This window comes from Vicugna pacos, unplaced genomic scaffold (assembly GCF_048564905.1).
Source record: "Vicugna pacos unplaced genomic scaffold, VicPac4 scaffold_15, whole genome shotgun sequence".
In the NCBI taxonomy this organism is placed as follows: domain Eukaryota; kingdom Metazoa; phylum Chordata; class Mammalia; order Artiodactyla; family Camelidae; genus Vicugna; species Vicugna pacos.
Window position 1 is genome coordinate 5,328,788 of NW_027328736.1, and position 27,220 is coordinate 5,356,007.

The window sequence follows — 27,220 nt, forward strand, 5'->3', positions numbered from 1 at the left end:
TCATTGTATATTCTACAATCTATATTTTGCCTTCCGTATTCTATATTCTATATTCTGTGTTCTACATTCTATATTCTAATTTATTTATTCAGTATTCTGTATTCTATATTCTAAATTCTGTGTTCTACATTCTATATACTAAATTCTATATTCAGTAATCTCTATACTATATTCTAAATTTTATATTCAGTATTCTGTATTCTATATTCTAAATTCTATGTACTGCATTGCATGTTCTAAATTCTGTGTTGTATATTCTCTTTTCTATATTCTATATTTCGCATTCTTCAATCTAGTTTCTACATTCTATATTCTGCATTCCGTATTCTACATTATATATTCTGTGTTTTTCCTTCTATATTCCAAATTCTATATTCAGTATTCTGTATTCTATATTCTAAATTTTGTGTTCTGCATTCCATATTCAAAATTCTGTATTCTATATTCTATATTCTGTGATCTACTTTCTATATTCTAAATACAATTTTCAGTATTCTGTATTCTATATTCTAAATTCTGTGTTTTTCACTCCATGTTCTCAATCCTATATTCAGTATTCTGTATTCCATATTCTAAATTCTGTGTTCTGCTTTCTATGTTCTAAGTTCTATGATCATTATACTGCATTATATATTCTAATTTCTGTGTTATGCATTCCATGTTCTAAATTCTGAGTTCTATTATCTATATTCTATATTCTATAACTTTGTCCTACTTTCTATATTCTGAATACTATATTCAGCTTTCTGTATTCTACATTCTATATTCTGTGTTCTACATTCTATATTCAAAATTCGATATTCAGTATTCTGTATTATATATTCTAAATTCTGGGTTCTACATTCTATATTCTAAATTGTATATTCGGTATTATGTATACTATATTCTAAATACTGAGGTCTGATTTCCATGTTCCAAAATCTGGCTTCAATATTCTCTAAGCTATATTTTTTATTCTGTTTTCTACATTCTGTTTTCTATATTATATATTCAGTTTTATGTGTTTTATATTCTACATTCTGTGCTCTACATTGAATTTTTTAATTGTTTATTAAGTATTCTGTATTCTATAATCTAAATTCTGTGTTCTGCATTCCATGTTCTAAATTCTGGGTTCTATATTCTCTTTTCTATTTTCTATATTCTGTGTTCTACATTCTATATTCTAAATTCTATATTCAGCATTCTGTATTCTATATTCTAAATTTTGTGTTCTACATTCTATTCTAAATTCTGTATTCAGTATTATGTATTCTATAAACTATATTCTGTTTTCTGCATTCCATGTTCTAAATTCTGGGTACTATATTCTCAATTCTATATTCTATATTCTGGGTTCTACATTCTATATTTTAACTCTATATTCAGTATTCTGTATTCTATATTCTAAATTCTGGGTTATGCAATCCATGTTCTAAATTCTGTATTCAGTATTCTGTATTCTATATTCTAAATTCTGTGTTCTGCATTCCATGTCCTAAATTCTATATTCAGTAATCTGTATTCTATTTTCTAAATTTTGTGTTCTAAATTCAATATTCTAAATTCTATATTCAGTATTATGAATTCTATAATCTTAATTCTGTGCTCTACATTCCATGTTCTAATTTCTGTATTCTATATTCTATATTCTGTGTTCTAATTTCTATATTCTAAATTCTACATTTAGTATTCTCTATTCTATATTGTATATTCTGTGTTCTTCATTCCATGTTCTCAATTCTATATTCAGTATTCTTTATTGTATATTCTAAATTCTGTGTTATGCATTCCATGTTCTAAATTCTCTTCTGTGTATTCTTTTTTCATAATCTATATTGTGTTTTCTACATTCTATATTCTGTATTCTATATTCTACATTCCGTATTCTATATTCAATATTCTGTGTTCTACATTATATATTCTAATTTCTATATTAAGTATTCGGTATGCTATATTCTTAATTCTGGGTTCTGCATTCCATGTTCTAAATACTGTGTTCTATAATCTGTATTCTATATTCTATATTCTGTGTTCTACATTCTATATTCTAAATCCTATATTCAGCATTCTATATTCTATATTATTAATTCTGGGTTCTACATTGTATATTCTAAATTCTATATTCAGTATTATGTATTCTATATTCTAAATTCTGTGTTCAGAATTCCATGTTCTTATATCTGGATTCTGAATTCTCTATTCTACATTCTATATTCTGTGTTCTACATTGTATATTCTAAATTTTATATTCAGTATTATTTATTCTATATTCTAAATTCTGTGATTTACATTCTATATTCTAAATTGTATATTCAGTTTTCTGTATTCTATATTCGAAATTCTGAGTTCTGAATTCCATGTTCCAAAATCTGGATTAAATATTGTTCAAGATATATATTTATATTCTGTTTTTTACATTGTATATTGTTAATTATATTTTCAGTATTATGTATTCTATATTCTATATTCTATGTTTTACATTCAATTTTTTCATTTGTTTATTAAGTATTCTGTATGCTGTATTCTAAATTCTGTGTTATGCATACGATGTTGTAAATTCTGGGTTTTATATTCCCTTTTCTATATTTATATTCTGTGTTCTACATTGTGTATTCTAAATTCAATATTCTGCATTCAGTATTCTATATTCTTTATACTGTGTTCAACATTCTATATTCTAAATTCTATATTCAGTATTCTGTATTCCATATTCTAAATTCTGTGTTCTGCATTCCATGTTCAAAATTCTGGGTTCAATATTCTTTATTCTATACTCTATATTCCATGTTCTATATTCTATATTTTAAACTCTATATTCAGCATTCTGTATTCTATATTCTATATTCCGTGTTCTGCATTCCATGTTCTAAATTCTGGGTTGTGTATTTTGTTTTCCATATTCTATATTTTGTGTCCTATATTCTATATTCTGTATTCTATATTCTACATTCCGTATTCTATATTCTATATTCTGTGTTCTACATTCTATATTCTAAATTCTATATTCAGTATTCTGTATTGTATATACTAAATTCTGTGTTCTGCATTCAATGTTCAATATTCTGGCTTCTTTATTCTATATTCTACATTGTATATTTTGTGTTCTACATTCTATATTCTAAATATTATATTCAGCTTTCTGTATTCTATGTTATAAATTCTGTGTTCTATATTCTATATTCTAAATTCCATATTCAGTATTATGTAATCTATATTCTAAATTCTGTGTTCTGCATAGCATGTTCTTTATTCTGGATTCTTTATTCTGTATTCTACATTCTATGTACTGTGTTCTGCATTCTATATTCTAAATTCTATATTCAGTATTCTTTATTATATATTCTATATTCTGTGTTCTGCATTCCATGTTCTAAGTTCTGGGTTCTACATTCTCTATTCTATATTCTAAATTGTGTGTTTCTCATTCTAGTTTCTACATACTATATTTTGAATTCCCTATACTATATTCTATATTCTGTGTTCTACATTCTATATTGTAAATTCTATATTCAGTATTCCATATGCTATATTCTATTCTGTGTTCTGCATTCCATGTTCTAAATTCTGGGTTCTGTAATCTATAATCTATATTCTATATTCTGTGTCCTATATTCTATATTCTAAATACTAAATTCAGATTTCTGTATACAATATTATAAATTCTGTGTTCTGCATTCTATATTCTAAATCCTATATTCAGTATTATATAATCTATATTCTTTGTTCTGTGTTCTGCATAACATGTTCTTAATTATGGATTCTATAATCTGTATTCTACATTCTATATTCTGTGTTCTAGATTCTATATTCTAAATTCTATATTCAGTATACTTTATTCTATATTGTATATTCTGTGTTCTACAGTCTATATTCTAAATTGTATATTCAGTATTCTGTATCCTATATTCGAAATTGTGAGTTATGCTTTCCATGTTGCAAAGTCTGGCTTCAATATTCTCTAAGCTATATTTTTTATTCTGTTTTCTACATTCTATATTCTAAATTATATATTCAGTATTATGTATTTTATATTCTATATTCTGTGTTCTACATTCAATTATTTAATTGTTTATTAAGTATTCTGTATACTATATTCTTAAATCAGTGTTCTGCAATTCTATGTTCTAAATTCTGGGTTCTAATTACTCTATTCTATATTTTATATTTTGTGTTCTTCATTTTATATTCTACATTCTATATTCTGCATTCCGTATTCTATATTCTTTATACTATGTTCTACATTCAATATTCTAAATTCTATCTTCAATATTCTGTAATCTATATTGTAAATTCTGTGTTCTGCATTCCATGTTCTAAAGTATGGGTTCAATATTCTTTATTCTATATTCTATATTCTGTGTTCCTCATACTATATTCTAAATTCTATATTCAGTATTCTGTATTCTATATTCTAAATAATGTGTTCTGCATTCCATGTTCTAAATTCTATATTCAGTATTCTGTATTCTATATTCTAAAATCTGTGTTCCGCATTGTATATTCTAAATTCTATATTCAGTATTCTGTGTTCTATATACCAAATTCTGTGTTCTGCATTCCATGTTCTAAATTCTGGGTTCTGTATACTGTTTTGCATATTCTATATACTCTTTTCTCATTCTATATTCTGTATTATATATTCTGTGTTCCATATTCTATATTCTATATTCTGTGTTCTACATTCCATATTCTAAATTCTATAGGCACTATTCTGTATGCTATATAGCAAATTCTGTGTTCTGCATTCCATGTTCTTAATTCTGGGTTCTATAATCTAAATTCTATATTCTATATTCTGTGTTCTACATTCAATATTCTAAATACTATATTCAGCTTTCTGTATTCTATATTATAAATTCTGTGTTCTACATTCTATATTCTAAATTCTATATTCAGTATTATGTAATCTATATTCTAAGTTCTGTGTTCTGCATAGAATATTCTTTATTTTGGATTCTATATTATGTATTCTACATTCTATATTCTGTGTTCTACATTCAATATTCTAAATTCTATATTCAGTATTCAATATTCTATATTCTAAATTCTATGTTCTGCATTCCATGTTCTAAATTCTGTGTTGTATATTCTTTATTCTATATTCTATATTTTGTATTCTACATTCTATATTCTGCATTCCGTTTTCTATATTGTTTATTCTGTGTTCTACATTCTATATTCTATATACTATATTCAGTATTCTCTATTCTATATACTAAATTCTGTGTTCCGGATTCCATGTTTTAAATTCTGGGTTCTGTATACTCTATTATATATCCTGTGTTCTGCATTCTATATTCAAAATCCTAAATTCAATATTCTGTATTTATATTCGAAATTCTGTGTTCTGCATCCCATGTTCTAAATTCTGGCTTCTATATTCTCTATTCTATATTCTATATTTTGCGTACTTCATTGTATATTCTACAATCTATATTTTGCCTTCCGTATTCTATATTCTATATTCTGTGTTCTACATTCTATATTCTAATTTATTTATTCAGTATTCTGTATTCTATATTCTAAATTCTGTGTTCTACATTCTATATTCTAAATTCTATATTCAGTAATCTCTATACTATATTCTAAATTGTATATTCAGTATTCTGTATTCTATATTCTAAATTCTATGTTCTGCATTCCATGTTCAAAATTCTGTGTTGTATATTCTCTATTCTCTATTCTAAATTTCGTATTCTTAAATCTATTTTCTACATTCTATATTCTGCATTCCGTATACTATATTCTTTATTCTGTGTTCTACATTCTATATTCAAACTTCTATATTCAGTATTCTGTATTCTATATTCTAAATTCTGTGTTCTGGATTCCACGTTTTAAATTCTGGCTTCTGTATACTCTATTATATATCGTGTGTTCTGCATTCTATATTCAAAATCCTACATTCAGTATTTCGTATTTATATTCGAAATTCTGTGTTCCGCATCCCATGTTCTAATTTCTGGCTTCTATATTACCTATTCTATATCCTATATTATGCGTACTTCATTCAATATTCTACAATCTATATTTTGCATTCCGTATTCTATATTCTATATTCTGTGTTCTAAATTGTATATTCTAAGTTATTTATTCAGTATTCTGTATTCTATATTCTAAATTCTGTGTTCTATATTCTATATTCTAAATTCTATATTCAGTAATCTCTATACTATATTCTAAATTCTGTGCTCTGCATTCCATGTTCTAAATTCTGGATTCTAAATTCTGTTTTCCATATTTTATATTCTGTGTTCTAAATTCTATATTCTGTATTCTATATTCTGCATTCCGTATTCTACATTATATATTCTGTGTTCTAACTTCTATATTTAGTATTCTGTATTCTATATACTAAATTTTGTGTTCTGCATTCCATATTCAAATTTCTGTATTCTATATTCTATATTTTGTGATCTACTTACTATATTCTAAATACAGTATTCAGTATTCTGTATTCTATATTCTATATTCTGTGTTTTTCACTCCATGTTCTCAATCCTATATTCAGTATTCTGTATTCCATATTCTAAATTCTGTGTTCTGCATTCTATGTTCTAAGTTCTATGATCATTATACTGCATTATATATCCTAATTTCTGTGTTATGCATTCCATGTTCAAAATTCTGGGTTCTATTATCTATATTCTATATTCTATATCTGTGTTCTACATTCTATATTCTAAATACTATATTTAGCTTTCTGTATTCTACATTCTATATTCTGTGTTCTACATTCTATATTCTAAATTCGATATTCAGTATTCTGTATTATATATTCTAAATTCTGCGTTCTACATTCTATATTCTAAATTGTATATTCAGTATTATGTATTCTATATTCTAAATACTGAGTTCTGATTTTCATGTTCCAAAATCTATCTTCAATATTCTCTAAGCTATATTTTTTATTCTGTTTTCTACATTCTATTTTCTAAATTATATATTCAGTTTTATGTGTTTTATATTCTACATTCTGTGCCCTACATTCAATTTTTTAATTGTTTATTAAGTATTCTGTATTGTATAATCTACATTCTGTGTTCTGCATTCCATGTTCTAAATTCTGTGTTTTATATTCTCTTTTCTATTTTCTATATTCTGTGTTTTACATTCTATATTCTAAATTCTATATTCAGCATTCTGTATTCTATATTCTAAATTTTGTGTTCTACATTCTATTCTAAATTCTGTATTCAGTGTTATGTATTCTATAAACTATATTCTGTTTTCTGCATTCCATGTTCTAAATTCTGGGTACTATATTCTCAATTCTATATTCTATATTCTGGGTTTTACATTCTATATTTTAACTCTATATTCAGTATTCTGTATTCTATATTCTAAATTCTGTTTTATGCATTCCATGTTCTAAATTCTATATTCAGTATTCTGTATTGTATATTCTAAATTCTGTGTTCTGAATTCCATGTCCTATATTCTATATTCAGTATTCTGTATTCTATTTTCTAAATTTTGTGTTCTAAATTCTATATTCTAAATTCTATATTCAGTATTATGTATTCTATAATCTAAATTCTATGCTCTACATTCCATGTTCTAAATTCTCTATTCTATATTCTATATTCTGTGTTCTACTTTCTATATTCTAAATTCTATATTCAGTATTCAGTATTCCATATTCTAAATTCTGTGTTCTGCATTCCATGTTCTATAATCCGGCATCTATATTCTTTATTCTATAATCTAAATTCTGTGTTCTGCATTCCATGTTGTAAATTCTATATTCAGTATTCTCTAATGTATATTCTAAATTCTGTGTTCTGCATTCTATATTCTATATTAAGTATTCTGTATTCTATAATCTAAATTCTGTGTTCTGCATCCCATGTTCTATATTCTGGGTTCTGTGTTAAGTTTCCATAATCTATATTCTGTGTTCTTTATCCTATATTCTGTATACTATATTCTGCATTCCGTAATCTATATTCTATATTCTGTGATCTACATTCTATATTCTAAATTCTATATTCAGTAATCGGTATAGTATATTCTAAATTCTGTGTTCTGTAAAACTTGTTCTAACTTCTGGGTCCTATATTCTGTTTTCCATATTTTATATTCTGTGTTCTAAGTTCTATATTCTGTATTCTATCTTCTGCATTCCATATTCTACATTATATACTCTGTGTTCTACATTCTATATTCCAAATTCTATATTCAGTATTCTGTGTTCTATATTCTAAATTCTGTGTTCTGCATTCCATTTTCTAAATTTTCTACTCTATATTCTATATTCTGTGTTCTTCTTTCTATATTCTAAATTCTACATTTAGTATTCTCTATTCTATATTGTATATTCTGTGTTCTTCATTCCATGTTCTCAATTCTATTTTCAGTATTCTGTATTCTATATTCTTAATTCTGTGTTCTGCATTCTATATTCTTAATTCTATGTTCAGTATTCTCTATTCTATATTCTAAATTCAGTGTTCTGCATTCCATGTTCTAAATTCTCTTTTGTGTATTCTTTTTTTCATAATCTATATTCTGATTTCTACATTCTATATTCTGTATTCTATATTCTGCATTCCGTATTCTATATTCAATATTCTGTGTTCTACACTATATATTCTAAATTCTATATTAACTATTCGGTATGCTAAATTCTTAATTCTGTGTTCTGCATTCCATGTTCTAAATACTGTGTTCTATGATCTATATTCTATATTCTATATTCCGTGTTCTACATTCTATTTTCTTAATCCTATATTCAGCATTCTATATTCTATATAATTAATTCTGGGTTTTACATTCTACATTCTATATTCAGTGTTATGTATTCTATATTCTAAATTCTGTGTTCAGAATTCCATGTTCTTATATCTGGATTCTAAATTCTCTATTCTACATTCTATATTCTGTGTTCTACATTGTATATTCTAAATATTATATTCAGTATTATTTATTCTATATTCTATATTCTGTGTTTTACATTCTATATTCTATATTGTATATTCAGTTTTCTGTATTCTACATTCGAAATTCTGAGTTCTGAATTCCATGTTCCAAAATCTGGCTTAAATATTCTTTAAGATATATTTTTTATTCTGTTTTTTACAGTGTATATTCTAAATTATATATTCAGTATTATGTATTCTATATCCTTTATTCTATGTTCTACATTCAATTTTTTCATTTGTTTATTAAGTATTCTGTATACTGTATTCTAAATTCTGTGTTTTGCATACCAGGTTGTAAATTCTGGGTTTTATATTCTCTTTTCTATATTTTATATTCTGTGTTCTACATTGTATATTCTAAATTCTATATTCTGCATTCAATATTCTATATTCTTTATACTGTGTTCAACATTCTATATTCTAAATTCTATATTCAGTATTCTGTATTCCATATTCTAAATTCTGTGTTCTGCATTACATGTTCAAAATTCTGGGTTCAATATTCTTTATTCTATATTCTATATTCCATGTTCTATATTCTATATTCTATATTCTATATTCAGCATTCTGTATTCTAAATTCTATATTCTGTGTTCTGCATTCCATGTTCTAAATTCTGGGTTGTGTATTTTGTTTTCCATATTCTATATTCTGTGTCCTATATTCTATATTCTGTATACTATATTGTACATTCCGTATTCTATTTTCTATATTCTGCGTTCTACATTCTATATTCTAAATTCTATATTCAGTATTTTGCATTCTATATTCTAAATTCTGTGTTCTGCATTCAATGTTCAAAATTCTGGCTTCTTTATTCTCTAATCTATATTGTATATTTTGTGTTCTACATTCTATATTCTAAATATTATATTCAGCTTTCTGTATTCTATGTTATAAATTCTGTGTTCTACATTCTATATTCTAAATTCTATATTCAGTATTATGTAATCTATATTCTAAATTCTGTGTTCTACATTCAATTATTTAATTTTTTATTAAGTATTCTGTATACTATATTCAAAATTCAGTGTTCTGCAATTCTATGTTCTAAATTCTGGGTTCTATATACTCTATTCTATATTTTATATTTTGTGTTCTTCATTTTATATTCTACATTCTATTTTCCGCATTCCGTATTCTATATTCTTTATACTATGTTCTACATTCTATATTCTAAATTCTATCTTCAGTATTCTGTATTCAATATTGTAAATTCTGTGTTCTGCATTCCATCTTCTAAAGTATGGGTTCAATATTCTTTATTCTATATTCTGTATTCTGTGTTCCTCATAATATATTCTAAATTCTATATTCAGTATTCTGTATTCTATATTCTAAATAATGTGTTCTGCATTCCTTGTTCTAAATTCTATATTCAGTATTCTGTATTCTGTATTCTAAAATCTGTGTTCCGCATTGTATATTCGAAATTATATATTCAGTATTCCCTGTTCAATATACGAAATTCTGTGTTCTGCATTCCATGTTCTAAATTCTGGTTTCTGTATTCTGTTTTCCATATTCTATATTCTGTTTTCTACATTCTATATTCTGTATTATATATTCGGTATTCCGTATACTATATTCTATATTCTGTGTTCTACATTCCATATTCTAATGTCTATAGGCACTATTCTGTATGCTATATTCCAAATTCTGTGTTCTGCATTCCATGTTCTCAATTCTGGGTTCTATAATTTAAATTCTATATTCTATATTCTGTGTTCTACATACTATATTCTAAATACTATATTCAGATTTCTGTATTCTATATTATAAATTCTGTGTTCTACATTCTATATTCTAAATTCTATATTCAGTGTTATGTAATCTATATTCTAAATTCTGTGTTCTGCAAAGAATGTTCTTTATTTTGTATTCTATATTATGTATTCCACATTCTATATTCTGTGTTCTATATTCTATATTCTAAACTCTATATTCAGTTTTCTTTATTATATATTCAATATTCTGTGTTCTACATTCTATATTCTAAATTATATATTCAGTATTCCATATGCTGTATTCTAAATTCTGTTTTCTGAATTCCATGTTCTAAATTTTGGGTTCTATAATCTATATTCTATATTCTATATTCTGTGTTCTACATTCTATATTCTAAATACTATATTCAGCTTTCTGTATACTATATTATAAATTCTGTGTTCTACATTCTATATTCTAAATTCTATATTCAGTATTCTGTATTCTATATTCTAAATAATGTGTTCTGCATTCCATGTTCTAAATTCTATATTCAGTATTCTGTATTCTATATTCTAAAATCTGTGTTCCGCATTGTATATTTTAAATTCTATATTCAGTATTCTGTGTTCTATATACATAATTCTGTATTCTGCATTCCATGTTCTAAAATCTGTGTTCTGTATTCTGTTTTCCGTATTCTATATTTTGTTTTCTACATTCTATATTCTTTATTATATATTCTGTATTCCGTATTCTATATTCTATATTCTGTGTTCTACATTCTATATTCTAAATTCCATATTATGTGTTCTGTACTCTATATTATAATTCTGGGCTCTGATTCCATGTACTAAATTCTGGGTTCCTCATTCTCTATTCTATTTCCTATATTCAGTGTTCTATATTCTATATTCTATATCCTATATTTAGTATTCTGTATTGCATATTCTAAATTCTGTGTTCTACATTGTATATTCTAAATTCTATATTTAGTATTCTGTATTGTATATTCTAAATACTGTGTTCTACATTCTATATTCTAAATTATTTATTCAGTATTTTGTATACTATATTGTATATTCTCTGTTCTCCATTCAATTTTTTTAATTGTTTATTATGCATTCTTTATACTTTATTCTAAATTCAGTGTCCTGCATTCCATGTTGTAAATTCTGGGTTTTATATTCTCTTTTCTATGTTCTATATTCTGTGTTCTTCATTGTATATTCTAAATTCTATATTCAGTATTCTGTATTCCATATTCTGTATTTTGTGTTCTACATTCTATTTTCTAAATTCTATATTCAGTATTATGTATTCTATAATCTAAATTCTCTGTTCTGCATTCCATGTTATAAATTCTGGGTTCTAGATTCTCAAATCTATATTCTATATTCTGGGTTCTACATTCTATATTCTACATACTATATTTTGCATTCCGTATACTATATTCTATATTCTGTGTTCTACATTCAATATTCTAAATTCTATATTCAGTATTCAGTATTCTATATACTAAATTCTATGTTCTGCATTCCATGTTCTAAATTCTGGGTTCTGTATACTCTATTATATATCCTCTGTTCTGCATTCTTTATTCAAAATCCTACATTCAATATTCTGTATTTATATTCGAAATTCTGTGTTCTCTATTCCATGATCTAAATTCTGGCTTGTATATTCTCTATTGTATATTCTATATTTTGCGTACTTCATTGTATATTCTACAATCTATATTTTGCCTTCCGTATTCTATATTCTATATTCTGTGTTCTACATTCTATATTCTAAATTCTATATTCAGTAATCTCTATACTATATTCAAAATTTTATATTCAGTATTCTGTATTCTATATTCTAAATTCTTTGTTCTGCATTCCATGTTCTAAATTCTGTGTTGTATATTCTCTATTCTATATTCTATATTTCGTATTCTTCAATCTATTTTCTACATTCTATATTCTGCATTCCGTATTTTATATTCTATATTCTGTGTTCTACATTCTATATTCTAAATTCTATATTCAGTAATCTCTATACTATATTCTAAATTCTGTGCTCTGCATTCCATGTTCTAAATTCTGGATTCTATATTCTGTTTTCCGTATTTTATATTCTGTGTTCTAAATTCTATATTCTGTATTCTATATTCTGCATTCCGTATTCTACATTATATATTCTGTGTTCTACCTTCTATATTCCAAATTCTATATTCAGTATTCTGTATTCTATATGCTAAATTTTGTGTTCTGCATTCCATATTCAATTTTCTCTATTCTATATTCTATATTCTGTGATCTACTTTCTATATTCTAAATACAATATTCAGTATTCTGTATTCTATATTCTATATTCTGTGTTTTTCACTCCATGTTCTCAATCCTATATTCAGTATTCTGTATTCCATATTCTAAATTCTGTGTTCTGCATTCTATGTTCTAATTTCTATGATCATTAAACTGCATTATATATTCTAATTTCTGTGTTATGCATTCCATGTTCTAAATTCTGGTTTCTATTATCTATATTCTATATTCTATATCTGTGTTCTACATTCTATATTCTAAATAATATATTCAGCTTTCTGTATTCTTCATTCTATATTCTGTGTTCTACATTCTATATTCTAAATTCGATATTCAGTATTCTGTATTATATATTCTAAATTCTGGGTTCTACATTCTATATTCTAAATTGTATATTCAGTATTATGTATTCTATATTCTAAATACTGAGTTGTGATTTCCATGTTCCAAAATCTGGCTTCAATATTCTCTAAGCTATATTTTTTATTCTGTTTTCTACATTCTATTTTCTAAATTATATATTCAGTTTTATGTGTTTTATATTCTACATTCTATGCTCTACATTCAATTTTTTAATTGCATATTAAGTATTCTGTATTCTATAATCTAAATTCTGTGTTCTGCATTCCATGTTCTAAATTCTGGGTTCTATATTCTCTTTTCTATTTTCTATATTCTGTGTTCTACATTCTATATTCTAAATTCTATATTCAGCATTCTGTATTCTATATTCTAAATTTTGTGTTCTACATTCTATTCTAAATTCTTTATTCAGTATTATGTATTCTATAAACTATATTCTGTTTTCTGCATTCCATTTTCGAAATTCTGGGTGCTATATTCTCCATTCTATATTCTGTATTCTGGGTTCTACATTCAATATTTTAACTCTATATTCAGTATTCTGTATTCTATATTCTAAATTCTGTGTTATGCATTCCATGTTCTAAATTCTATATTCAGTATTCTGTATTCTATATTCTAAATTCTGTGTTCTGCATTCCATGTCCGAAATTCTATATTCAGTATTCTGTATTCTATTTTCTAAATTTTATGTTCTAAATTCTATATTCTAAATTCTATATTCAGTATTATGTATTCTATAATCTAAATTCTGTGCTCTACATACCATGTTCTAAATTCTCTATTCTATATTCTATATTCTGTGTTCTACTTTCTATATTCTTAATTCTATATTCAGTATTCAGTATTCCATATTCTAAATTCTGTGTTCTGCATTCCATGTTCTATTATCCGGCATCTATATTCTTTATTCTATAATCTAAATTCTGTGTTCTACATTCCATGTTGTAAATTCTATATTCAGTATTCTCTAATGTATATTCTAAATTCTGTGTTCTGCATTCCATATTCTAAATTCTCTTTTGTGTATTCTATTTTTCATAATCTATATTCTGTTTTCTACATTCTATATTCTGTATTCTATATTCTGCCTTCGGTATTCTATATTCAATATTCTGTGTTCTAAATTATATATTGTAATTTATATTTTAAGTATTCGGTATGCTATATTCTTAATTCTGTGTTCTGCATTCCATGTTTAAATTCTGGGTTCTATAATCTAAATTCTATATTCTATATTCTGTGTTCTACATTCTATATTCTAAATACTATATTCAGCTTTCTGTATTCTATATTATAAATTCTGTGTTCTACATTCTATATTCTAAATTCTATATTCAGTATTATGTAATCTATATTCTAAATTCTGTGTTCTGCATAGAATATTCTATATTTTGGATTCTATATTATGTATTCTACATTCTATATTCTGTGTTTTACATTCTATATTCTAAATTCTATATTTAGTATTCCGTATGCTGTATTCCAAATTCTGTGTTCTGCATTCCATGTTCTAAATTCTGGGTTCTTTATTCTGTTTTCCATATACTATATTCTGAGTTCTACATTCTATAGTCTGTATACTATTTTCTGCATTCCGTATTCTACATTCTAAATTCTGTGTTATACTTGCTATATTATAAATTCTATATTCAGTTCTGTATTCTAGATTCTAAATTCTGTGTTCTGCATTCCTTATTCTAAATTCTGGGTTCTATATTGTGTATTCTATATTCTATATTCTGTGTTCTACGTTCTATATTCAAAATTCCATATTCAGTGTTCTGTATTCTATATTCTACATTCTGTGTTCTGATTCCATGTACTAAATTCTGTGTTCTAAGTTTTCTATTCTATTTTCTATATTCTGTGTTCTACATTCTATATTCTAAATTCTATATTCAGTATTCTTTATTCCATATTCTAAATTCTATGTTCTACATTGTATATTGTAAATTCTATATTCAGTGTTCTGTAATGTATATTCTAAACACTCTGTTCTGCATTCAATGTTCTTAATTCTGTGTTTTGCATTCCATGTTCTAATTTCTGGGTTCTATACTCTGTATTCTATATTCTATATTCTATGTTCTACATTCTATATTCTAAATTCCATATTCTGTGTTCTGTATTCTATATTCTAATTCTGGGTTCTGCTTCCATGTACTAAATTCTGGGTTCCTCATTCTCTATGCTTTTTTCTATATTCAGTGTTCTATATTCTATATTCTAAATCCTATATTTAGTATTCTGTATTGCATATTCTAAATTCTGTGTTCTACATTGTATATTCTAAATTCTATATTTAGTATTCTGTATTGTATATTCTAAATACTGTGTTCTACATTCTATATTCTAAATTATTTATTCAGTATTATGTATACTATATTCTATATTCTCTGTCCTACATTCAATTTTTTTAATTGTTTATTATACATTCTTTATACTATATTCTAAATTCAGTGTTCTACATTCCATGTTGTAAATTCTGGGTTCTATATTCTCTTTTCTATATTTTATATTCTGTGTTCTTCATTGTATATTCTAAATTCTATATTCAGCATTCTGTATTCTATATTCTATATTTTGTGTTCTACATTCTATATTCTAAATTCTATATTCAGTATTATGTATTCTATAATCTAAATTCTCTGTTCTGCATTCCATGTTATAAATTGTGGGTTCTAGATTCTCAATTCTATATTCTATATTCTGGGTTCTACATTCTATATTCTACATACTATATTTTGCATTCCGTATACTATATTCTATATTCTGTGTTCTACATTCAATATTCTAAATTCTATATTCAGTATTCAGTATTCTATATTCTAAATTCTATGTTCTGCATTCCATGTTCTAAATTGTGTGTTGTATATTCTCTATTCTCTTTTCTCTATTTTGTATTCTTCATTCTATATTCTGCATTCCGTTTTCTATATTCTTTATTCTGTGTTCTACATTCTATATTCTAAATCCTATATTCTGTATTCTGTATTCTATATACTAAATTCTGTGTTCCGGATTCCACGTTTTAAATTCTGGGTTCTGTATACTCTATTATATATCCTGTGTCCTGCATTCTATATTCAAAATCCTACATTCAGTATTCCGTATTTATTTTCGAAATTCTGTGTTCTGCATTCCATGTTCTAAATTCTGGCTTCTATATTCTCTATCCTATATTCTATATTTTGCGTACTTCATTGTATATTCTACAATCTATATTTTGCCTTCCGTATTCTATATTCTATATTCTGTGTTCTACATTCTATATTCTAATTAATTTATTCAGTATTCTGTATTCTATATTCTAAATTCTGTGTTCTGGATTCCATGTTTTAAATTCTGGGTTCTGTATACTCTATTATATATCCTGTGTTCTGCATTCTGTATTCAAAATCCTACATTCAGTATTCCGTATTTATATTCAAAATTCTGTGTTCCGCATCCCATGTTCTAAAATCTGGCTTCTATATTCTCTATTCTTTATTCTATATTTTGCGTACTTCAGTCTATATTCTACAATATATATTTTGCATTCCGTATTCTACATTATATATTCTGTGTTCTACCTTCTATATACCAAATTCTTTATTCAGTATTCTGTATTCTATATTCTGTGTTCTGCATTCCATGTTTAAATTTCTCTATTGTATATTCTATAATCTGTGTTCTACTTTCTATATTCTAAATTCTATATTCAGTATTCTGTATTCTATATTCTAAATTATGCGTTCTCCACTCCATGTTCTCAATTCAATATTCAGTATTCTGTATTCCATATTCTAAAGTCTGGTTTCTGCAGTCTATGTTCTAAGTTATATTATCAGTATATTGTACTGTATATTCTAATTTCTGTGTTATGCATTACATGTTCTAAATTCTGGGTTCTATAATCTATATTCTATATTCTATATCTGTGTTCTACATTCTATATTCTAAATACTATATTCAGCTTTCTGTATTCTATATTATAAAATCTGTGTTCTACATTCTATATTCTAAATTCTATATTCAGTATTATGTAATCTATATTCTAAATTCTGTGTTCTGCATAGCATGTTCTTTATTCTGGATTCTTTATTCTGTATTCTACATTCTATATTCTGTGTTGTAAATTCTATATTCTAAGTTCTATATTCAGTATTTTTTATTATATATTCTAATTTCTGTGTTCTACATTCTATATTCTAAATTATTTATTCAGTATTATGTATACTATATTCTATATGCTCTCTTCTACATTCAGTTTTTTTAATGGTTTATTATGTATTCTTTATACTATATTCTTAATTCAGTGTTCGGAATTCCATGCTGTAAATTCTGGGTTCTATATTCTCTTTAATATATTCTATATTCTGTGTTCTTCATTGTATATTCTAAATTCTATATTCAGCATTCTGTATTCTTTATTCTAAATTTTGTGTTCTAATTTCTATATTCTAAATTCTATATTCAGTATTATGTATTCTATAATCTAAATTCTCTTTTCTGCATTCCATGTTATAAATTGTGGTTTCTAAATTCTCAAATCTATATTCTATATTCTGGATTCTACATTCTATATTCAACATACTATATTTTGCATTAGGTATACTATATTCTATATTCTGTGTTCTATATTCTATATTCTAAGTTCTATATTCATTATTCTGTATTCTATATTCTAAATTCTATGTTCTGCATTTCATGTTCTAAATTCTGTGTTGTATATTCTCTATTCTATATTTTGTATTCTTCATTCTATTTTCTACATTCTATATTCTGCATTCCGTTTTCTATATTCTTTATTCTGTGTTCTACATTCTATATTCAAAATTCTATATTCAGTATTCTGTATTCTATATTCTAAATTCTGTGTTCTGGATTCCAGGTTTTATACTCTGGGTTCTGTATACTCTATTATATATCCTGTGTTCTGCATTCTATATTCAAAATCCTACATTCAGTATTCCATATTTATATTCGAAATTCTGTGTTCCGAATCCCATGTTCTAAATTCTGGCTACTATATTCTCTATTCTATATTCTATGTTTTGCGTACTTCATTCAAAATTCTACAATCTATATTTTGCATTCCGTATTCTATATTCTATAATCTGTGTTCTAAATTCTATATTCTAAGTTATTTATTCAGTATTCTGTATTCTATATTCTAAATTCTGTGTTCTAAATTCTTTATTCTAAATTCTATATTCAGTAATCTCTATATTATATTCTACATTCTGTGTTCTGCATTCCATGTTCTAAATTCTGGATTCTATATTCTGTTTTCCATATTTTATATTCTGTGTTCTAAATTCTATATTCTGTATTCTAGATTCTGCATTCCGTATTCTACATTATATATTCTGTGTTCTACATTCTATATTCCAAATTCTATATTCAGTACTCTGTATTCTATATTCTAAATTCTGTGTTCTGCATTCCATGTTCTAAATTCTGTGTTCTACATTCTCTATTCTATATTCTAAATTGTGTGTTTTTCATTCTAGTTTCTACATACTATATTTTGAATTCCGTATACTATATTCTATATTCTGTGTTCTACATTCTTTATTGTAAATTGTATATTCAGTATTCCGTATGCTATATTCTATTCTGTGTTCTGAATTCCATGTTCTAAATTCTGGGTTCTATAATCTATAATCTATATTCTATATTCTCTGTTCTATACTCTATATTCTATATACTTAATTCAGATTTCTGTATACAATATTATAAATTCTGTGTTTTCATTCTATATTCTAAATCCTATATTCAGTATTATATAATCTATATTCTTAATTCTGTGTTCTGCATAACATGTTCTTAATTCTGGATTCTATAATCTGTATTCTACATTCTATAATCTGTGTTCTACATTCTATATTCTAAATTCTATATTCAGTATTCTTTATTCTATATTGTATATTCTGTGTTCTACATTCTATATTCTAAATTGTATATTCAGTATTCTGTATTCTATATTCGAAATTGTGAGTTCTGCTTTCCATGTTACAAAGTCTGGCTTCAATATTCTCTAAGCTATATTTTTTATTCTCTTTTCTACATTCTATTTTCTAAATTATATATTCAGTATTATGTATTTTATATTCTATATTCTGTGTTCTACATTCAATTATGTAATTGTTTATTAAGTATTCTGTATTCTATATTATAAATTCAGTGTTCTGCAATTCTATGTTCTAAATTCTTGTTTCTATATACTCTATTCTATATGTTATATTTTGTGTTCTTCAGTTTATATTTTACATTCTATATTCTGCATTCCGTATTCTATAATCTTATTGTATGTTCTACATTCTATATTCTAAATTCTATCTTCAGTATTCTGTATTCTATATTGTAAATTCTGTGTTCTGCATTCCATGTTCTAAAGTATGGCTTCAATATTCTTTATTGTATAATTTATATTCTGTGTTCCTCATACTATATTCTAAATTCTATATTCAGTATTCTGTATTCTATATTCTAAAATCTGTGTTCCGCATTGTATATTCTAAATTCTATATTCATTATTCTGTGTTCTATATACTAAATTCTGTGTTCTGCATTCATTGTTCTAAATTCTGGGTTCTGTATTCTGATTTCCATATTCTATATACTGTTTTCTCATTCTATATTCTGTATTATATATTCTGTGTTCCGTATTCTATATTGTATATTCTGTGTTCTACATTCCATTTTCTAAATTCTATATACACTATTCTGTATGCTAAATTCCAAATTCTGTGTTCTGCATTCCATGTTCTAAATTCTGGGTTCTATAATCTAAATTCTATATTCTATATTCTGTGTTCTACATTCTATATTCTATATTCTATATTCAGTATTATGTATTCTATATTCTTAATTCTGTGTTCTGCATAGAATGTTCTTTATTTTGGATTCTATATTATGTATTCTACATTCTATATTCTGTGTCCTACATTCTATATTCTAAACTCTCCTTTCAGTATTCTTTATTATATATTCAATATTCTGTGTTCTACATTCTATATTCTAAATTCTATATTCAGCTTTCTGTATACTATAGTATAAATTCTGTGTTCTACATGCTATATTCTAAATTCTATATTCAGTATTCTGTATTCTATATTCTAAATAATGTGTTCTGCATTCCAAGTTCTATATTCTATATTCAGTATTCTGTATTCTATATTCTAAAATCTGTGTTCCGCATTGTATATTTTAAATTCTATATTCAGTATTCTGTGTTCTCTATACGAAATTCTGTGTTCTGCATTCCATGTTCTAAATTCTGGGTTCTGTATTCTGTTTTCCATATTCTATATTCTGTTTTCTATATTTTATATTCTGTATTATATATTCTGTATTCCGTAATCTATATTCTGTATTCTGTGTTCTGCATTCCATATTCTAAATTCTATAGGCACTATTCTGTATTGTATATTCCAAATTCTGTGTTCTGCATTCCATGTTCTAAATTCTGGGTTCTATATTCTGTTTTCCATATACTATATTCTGAGTTCTACATTCTATCTTCTGTATACTATTTTCTGCATTCCGTATTCTACATTCTAAATTCTGTGTTATACTTGCTATATTATAAATTCTATATTCAGTTCTGTATTCTAGATTCTAAATTCTGTGTTCTGCATTCCTTGTTCTAAATTCTGAGTTCTATACTGTGTATTCTATATTCTATATTCTGTGTTCTACGTTCTAAATTCTAAATTCCATATTCAGTGTTCTGTATTCTATATTCTACATTCTGTGTTCTGATTCCATGTACTAAATTCTGTGTTCTAAATTCTCTATTCTATTTTCTACATTCTTTGTTCTACATTCTATATTCTAAATTCTATATTCAGTATTCTTTATTCCATATTCTAAATTCTATGTTCTACATTGTATATTCTAAATTCTATATTCAGTGTTCTGTAATGTATATTCTAAATACTCTTTCTGCATTCAATGTTCTTAATTCTGTGTTTTGCATTCCATGTTCTAAATTCTGGGTTCTATACTCTGTATTCTATATTCTATATTCTGTGTTCTACATTCTATATTCTAAATTCCATATTCTGTGTTCTGTATTCTATATTACAATTCTGGGTTCTGATTCCATGTACTAAATTCTGGGTTCCTCATTCTCTATTCTATTTTCTTTATTCAGTGTTCTATATTCTATATTCTAAATCCTATATTTAGTATTCTGTATTGCATATTCTAAATTCTGTGTTCTACATTGTATATTCTAAATTCTATATTTAGAATTCTGTATTGTATATTCTAAATACTGTGTTCTACATTCTATATTCTAAATTATTTATTCAGTATTATGTATACTATATTCTATATTCTCTGTTCTACATTCAATTTTTTTAATTGTTTATTATGCATTCTTTATACTATATTCTAAATTCAGTGTTCTGCATTCCATGATGTAAATTCTGGGTTCTATATTCTCTTTTCTATATTCTATATTCTGTGTTCTTCATTGTATATTCTAAATTCTATATTCAGCATTCTGTATTCTATATTCTATATTTTGTGTTCTACATTCTATATTCTAAATTCTATATTCAGTATTATGTATTCTATAATCTAAATTCTCTGTTCTGCATTCCATGTTATAAATTGTGGGTTCTAGATTCTCAATTCTATATTCTATATTCTGGGTTCTATATTCTATATTCTACATACTATATTTTGCATTCCGTTTTCTATATTCTTTTTTCTGTGTTCTACATTCTATATTCTAAATCCTATATTCAGTATTCTGTATTCTATATACTGAATTCTGTGTTCCGTATTCCATGTTTTAAATTCTGGGTTCTGTATACTCTATTATATATCCTGTGTTCTGCATTCTATATTCAAATTCCTACATTCAATATTCTGTATTTATATTCGAAATTCTGTGTTCTGCATTCCATGTTCTAAATTCTGGCTTCTATATTCTCTTTTCTATTTTCTATATTTTGCGTACTTCATTGTATTTTCTACAATCTATATTTTACCTTCCGTATTCTATATTCTATATTCTGTGTTCTACATTCTATATTCTAATTTATTTATTCAGTATTCTGTATTCTATATTCTGAATTCTGTGTTCTACATTCTATATTCTAAATTCTATATTCAGTAATCTCTATAATATATTCTAAATTGTATATTCAGTATTCTGTATTCTATATTCTAAATTCTATGTTCTATGTTCTAAATTCTGTGTTGTATATTCTCTATTATCTATTCTATATTTCGTATTCTTAAATCTATATTCTACATTCTATATTCTACATTCCGTATTCTATATTCTTTATTCTGTGTTCTACATTCTATATTCAAAATTCTATGTTTATATTCTGTATTCTATATTCTAAATACTGTGTTCAGGATTCCACGTTTTAAATTCTGGGTTGTGTATACTCTATTATATATCCTGTGTTCTGCATTCTATATTCAAAATCCTACATTCAGTATTCCGTATTTATATTCGAAATTCTGTGTTCCGCATCCCATGTCCTAAATACTGTCTTCTATATTCTCTATTCTATATCCTATATTTTGCGTACTTCATTCTATATTCTACAATCTATATTTTGCATTCCGTATTCTATATTCTATATTTTGTGTTCTAAATTCTATATTCTAAGTTATTTATTCAGTATTCTGTATTCTATATTCTAAATTCTGTGTACTGCATTCCATGTCCTAAATTCTATATTCAGTATTCTGTATTCTATTTTCTAAATTTTGTGTTCTAAATTCTATATTCTATATTCTATATTCAGTATTTTGTATTCTATAATCTAAATTCTGTGCTCTACATTCCATGTTCTAAATTCTCTCTTCTATATTCTATATTCTGTGTTCTACTTTCTATACTCTAAATTCTATATTCAGTATTCAGTATTCCATATTCTAAATTCTGTGTTCTGCATTCCATGTTCTATAATCCGGCATCTATATTCTTTATTCTATAATCTAAATTCTGTGTTCTGCATTCCATGTTGTAAATTCTATATTCAGTATTCTCTAATGTATATACTTAATTCTGTGTTCTGCATTCTATATTCTATATTCTATATTCAGTATTCTGTATTCTATAATCTAAATTCTGTTCTTCATTCCATGTTCTAAATTCTGGGTTTTGTGTTAAGTTTCCATAATCTATTTTCTGTGTTCTAAATCCTATATTCTGTATACTATATTCTGCATTCCGTATTCTATATTTTATATTCTGTGATCTTCATTCTATATTCTTAATTCTATATTCAGTAATCTGTATAGTATATTCTAAATTCTGTGTTCTGTATAACTTGTTCTAACTTCTGGGTCCTATATTCTTTTTTCCATAAATTATATTCTGTGTTCTAAATTCTATATTCTGTATTCTATATTCTGCATTCCGTATTCTACATTATATATTCGGTGTTCTACATTCTATATTCTGTGTTCTATATTCTATATTCCAAATTCTATATTCAGTATTCTGTATTCTATATTTTAATTCTGTGTTCTACATTCCATGTTCTAAATTTTCTACTCTATATTCTATATTCCGTGTTCTACTTTCTATATTCTAAATTCTACATTTAGTATTCTCTATTCTATATTGTATATTCTGTGTTCTTCATTCCATGTTCTCAATTCTATATTCAGTATTCTGTATTCTATATTCTTAATTCTGTGTTCTGCATTCTATATTCTTAATTCTATGTTCAGTATTCTGTATTCTATATTCTAAATTCTGTGTTGTGCATTCCATGTTCTAAATTCTCTTTTGTGTATTCTTTTTTTCATAATCTATATTCTGTTTTCTACATTCTATATTCTGTATTCTATATTCTGCATTCCGTATTCTATATTCAATATTCTGTGTTCTACATTATATATTCTAAATTCTATATTAAGTATTCGGTATGCAATATTCTTAATTCTGTGTTCTGCATTGCATGTTCTATATACTGTGTTCTATAATCTATATTCTATATTCTATATTCTGTCTTCTACATTCTATATTCTAAATGCTATATTCAGCATTCTATATTCTATATTATTAATTCTGGGTTCTAAATTCAATATTCTAAATTCTATATTCAGTATTATGTATTCTATATTCTAAATTCTGTGTTCAAAATTCCATGTTCTTATATCTGGATTCTAAATTCTCTATTCTACATTCTATATTCTGTGTTCTATATTGTATATTCTAAATATTATATTCAGTATAATTTATTCTATTTTCTAAATTCTGTGTTTTACATTCTATATTCTAAATTGTATATTCAGTTTTCTGTATTCTATATTCGAATTTTTGTGTTATGAATTCCATGTTCCAAAATCTGGCTTAAATATTCTTTAAGATATATTATTATTCTGTTTTTACATTGTATATTCTAAATTATTTATTCAGTATTATGTATTCTATATTCTATATTCCATGTTCTACATTCAATTTTTTCAATTGTTTATTAAGTATTCTGTATACTATATTCTAAATTCTGTGTTTTGCATACCATGTTTTAAATTCTTGGTTTTATTTTCTCTTTTCTATATTTTAAATTCTGTGTTCTACATTGTATATTCTCAATTCTGTATTCAGCATTCAGTATTCTATATTCTTTATACTGTGTTCAACATTCTATATTCTAAATTCTATATTCAGTATTCTGTATTCCATATTCTAAATTCTGTGTTCTGCATTCCATGTTCAAAATTCTGGGTTCAATATTCTTTATTCTATATTCTATATTCCTTGTTCTATATTCTATATTCTAAATTCTATATTCAGCATTCTGTATTCTATATTCTATATTCTGTGTTCTGCATTCCATGTTCTAAATTCTGGGTTGTGTATTTTGTTTTCCATATTCTATATTCTGTGTCCTATATTCTATATTCTGTATTCTATATTCTACATTCCGTGTTCTATATTCTATATTCTGTGTTCTAATTTCTATATTCTAAAATCTATATTCAGGTTTCTGTATTCAATGTTATAAAATCTGTGTTCTACATTCTATATTCTAAATTCTATATTCAGTATTATGTAATCTATTTTCTAAATTCTGTGTTCTGAATTGCATGTTCTTTATTCTGGATTCTTTATTCTGTATTCTACATTCTATATACTGTGTTCTGCATTCTAGATTCTAAATTCTATATTCAGTATTCTTTATTATATATTCTAAATTCTGTGTTCTACATTCTATATTCTTAACTCTTTATTTAGAATTCTCTATTCTATATTCTAAACTCTGTGTTCTGCATTCCATGTTCTAAATTCTGGGTTCTACATTCTCTATTCTATATTCTAAATTGTGTGTTTTTCATTCTAGTTTCTACATACTATATTTTGAATTCCGTATACTATATTCTATATTCTGTGTTCTACATTCTATATTGTAAATTCTATATTCAGTATTCCGTATGCTATATTCTATTCTGTGTTCTGCATTCCATGTTCTAAATTCTGGGTTTTGTAATCTATAATCTATATTCTATATTCTGTGTTCTATATTCTATATTCTAAATACTAAATTTAGATTTCTGTATACAATATTATAAATTCTGTGTTCTGCATTCTATATTCTAAATCCTATATTCAGTATTATATAATATATATTCTTAGTTCTGTGTTCTGCATAACATGTTCTTTATTCTGGATTCTATAATCTGTATTCTACATTCTATATTCTGTGTTCTACATTCTATATTCTAAATTCTATATTCAGTATTCTTTATTCTATATTGTATATTCTGTGTTCTACATTCTATATTCTCAATTGTATATTCAGTATTCTGTATTCTATATTCGAAGTTGTGAGTTCTGCTTTCCATGTTACAAAGTCTGGCTTCAATATTCTCTAAGCTATATTTTTTATTCTGCTTTCTACATTCTATATTCTAAATTTTATATTCAGTTTTATGTATTTTATATTCTATATTCTGTGTTCTACATTCAATTATTTAATTGTTTTTTAAGTATTCTGTATACTATATTCTAAATTCAGTGTTCTGCAATTCTATGTTCTAAATTCTGGGTTCTATATACTCTATTCTATATTTTATATTTTGTGTTCTTCATTTTATATTCTACATTCTATATTCTGCATTCCGTATTCTATATTCTTTATACTATGTCCTACATTGTATATTCTAAATTCTATCTTCAGTATTCTGTATTCTATATTGTAAATTCTGTGTTCTGCATTCCATGTTCTAAAGTATGGGTTCAGTATTCTTTATTCTATATTCTATATACTGTGTTCCTCATACTATATTCTAAATTCTATATTCAGTATTCTGTATTCTATATTCTATATAATGTGTTCTGCATTTCATGTTCTAAATTCTATATTCAGTATTCTGTATTCTATATTCTAAAATCTGTGTTCCGCATTGTATATTCTAAATTCTATATTCAGTATTCTGTGTTCTATATACCAAATTCTGTGTTCTGCATGTCATGTTCTAAATTCTGGGTTCTGTATTCTGTTTTCCATATTCTATATACTGTTTTCTCATTCTATATTCTGTATTATGTATTCTGTGTTCCGTATTCTATATTCTATATTCTGTGTTCTACATTCCATATTCTAAATTCTATAGGCACTATTCTGTATGCTATATTCCAAATTCTGTGTTCTGCATTCCATGTTCTAAACTCTGGGTTCTATAATTTAAATTCTATATTCTATATTCTGTGTTCTACATTCTATATTCTAAATACTATATTCAGCTTTCTGTATTCTATATTATAATTTCTGTGTTCTACATTATATATTCTAAATTCTTTATTGAGTATTATGTAATCTATATTCTAAATTCTGTGTTCTGCATAGAATATTCTTTATTTTGGATTCTTTATCATGTATTCTACATTCTATATTCTGTGTTCTATATTGTATATTCTTAACTCTATATTCAGTATTCTTTATTATATATTCAATATTC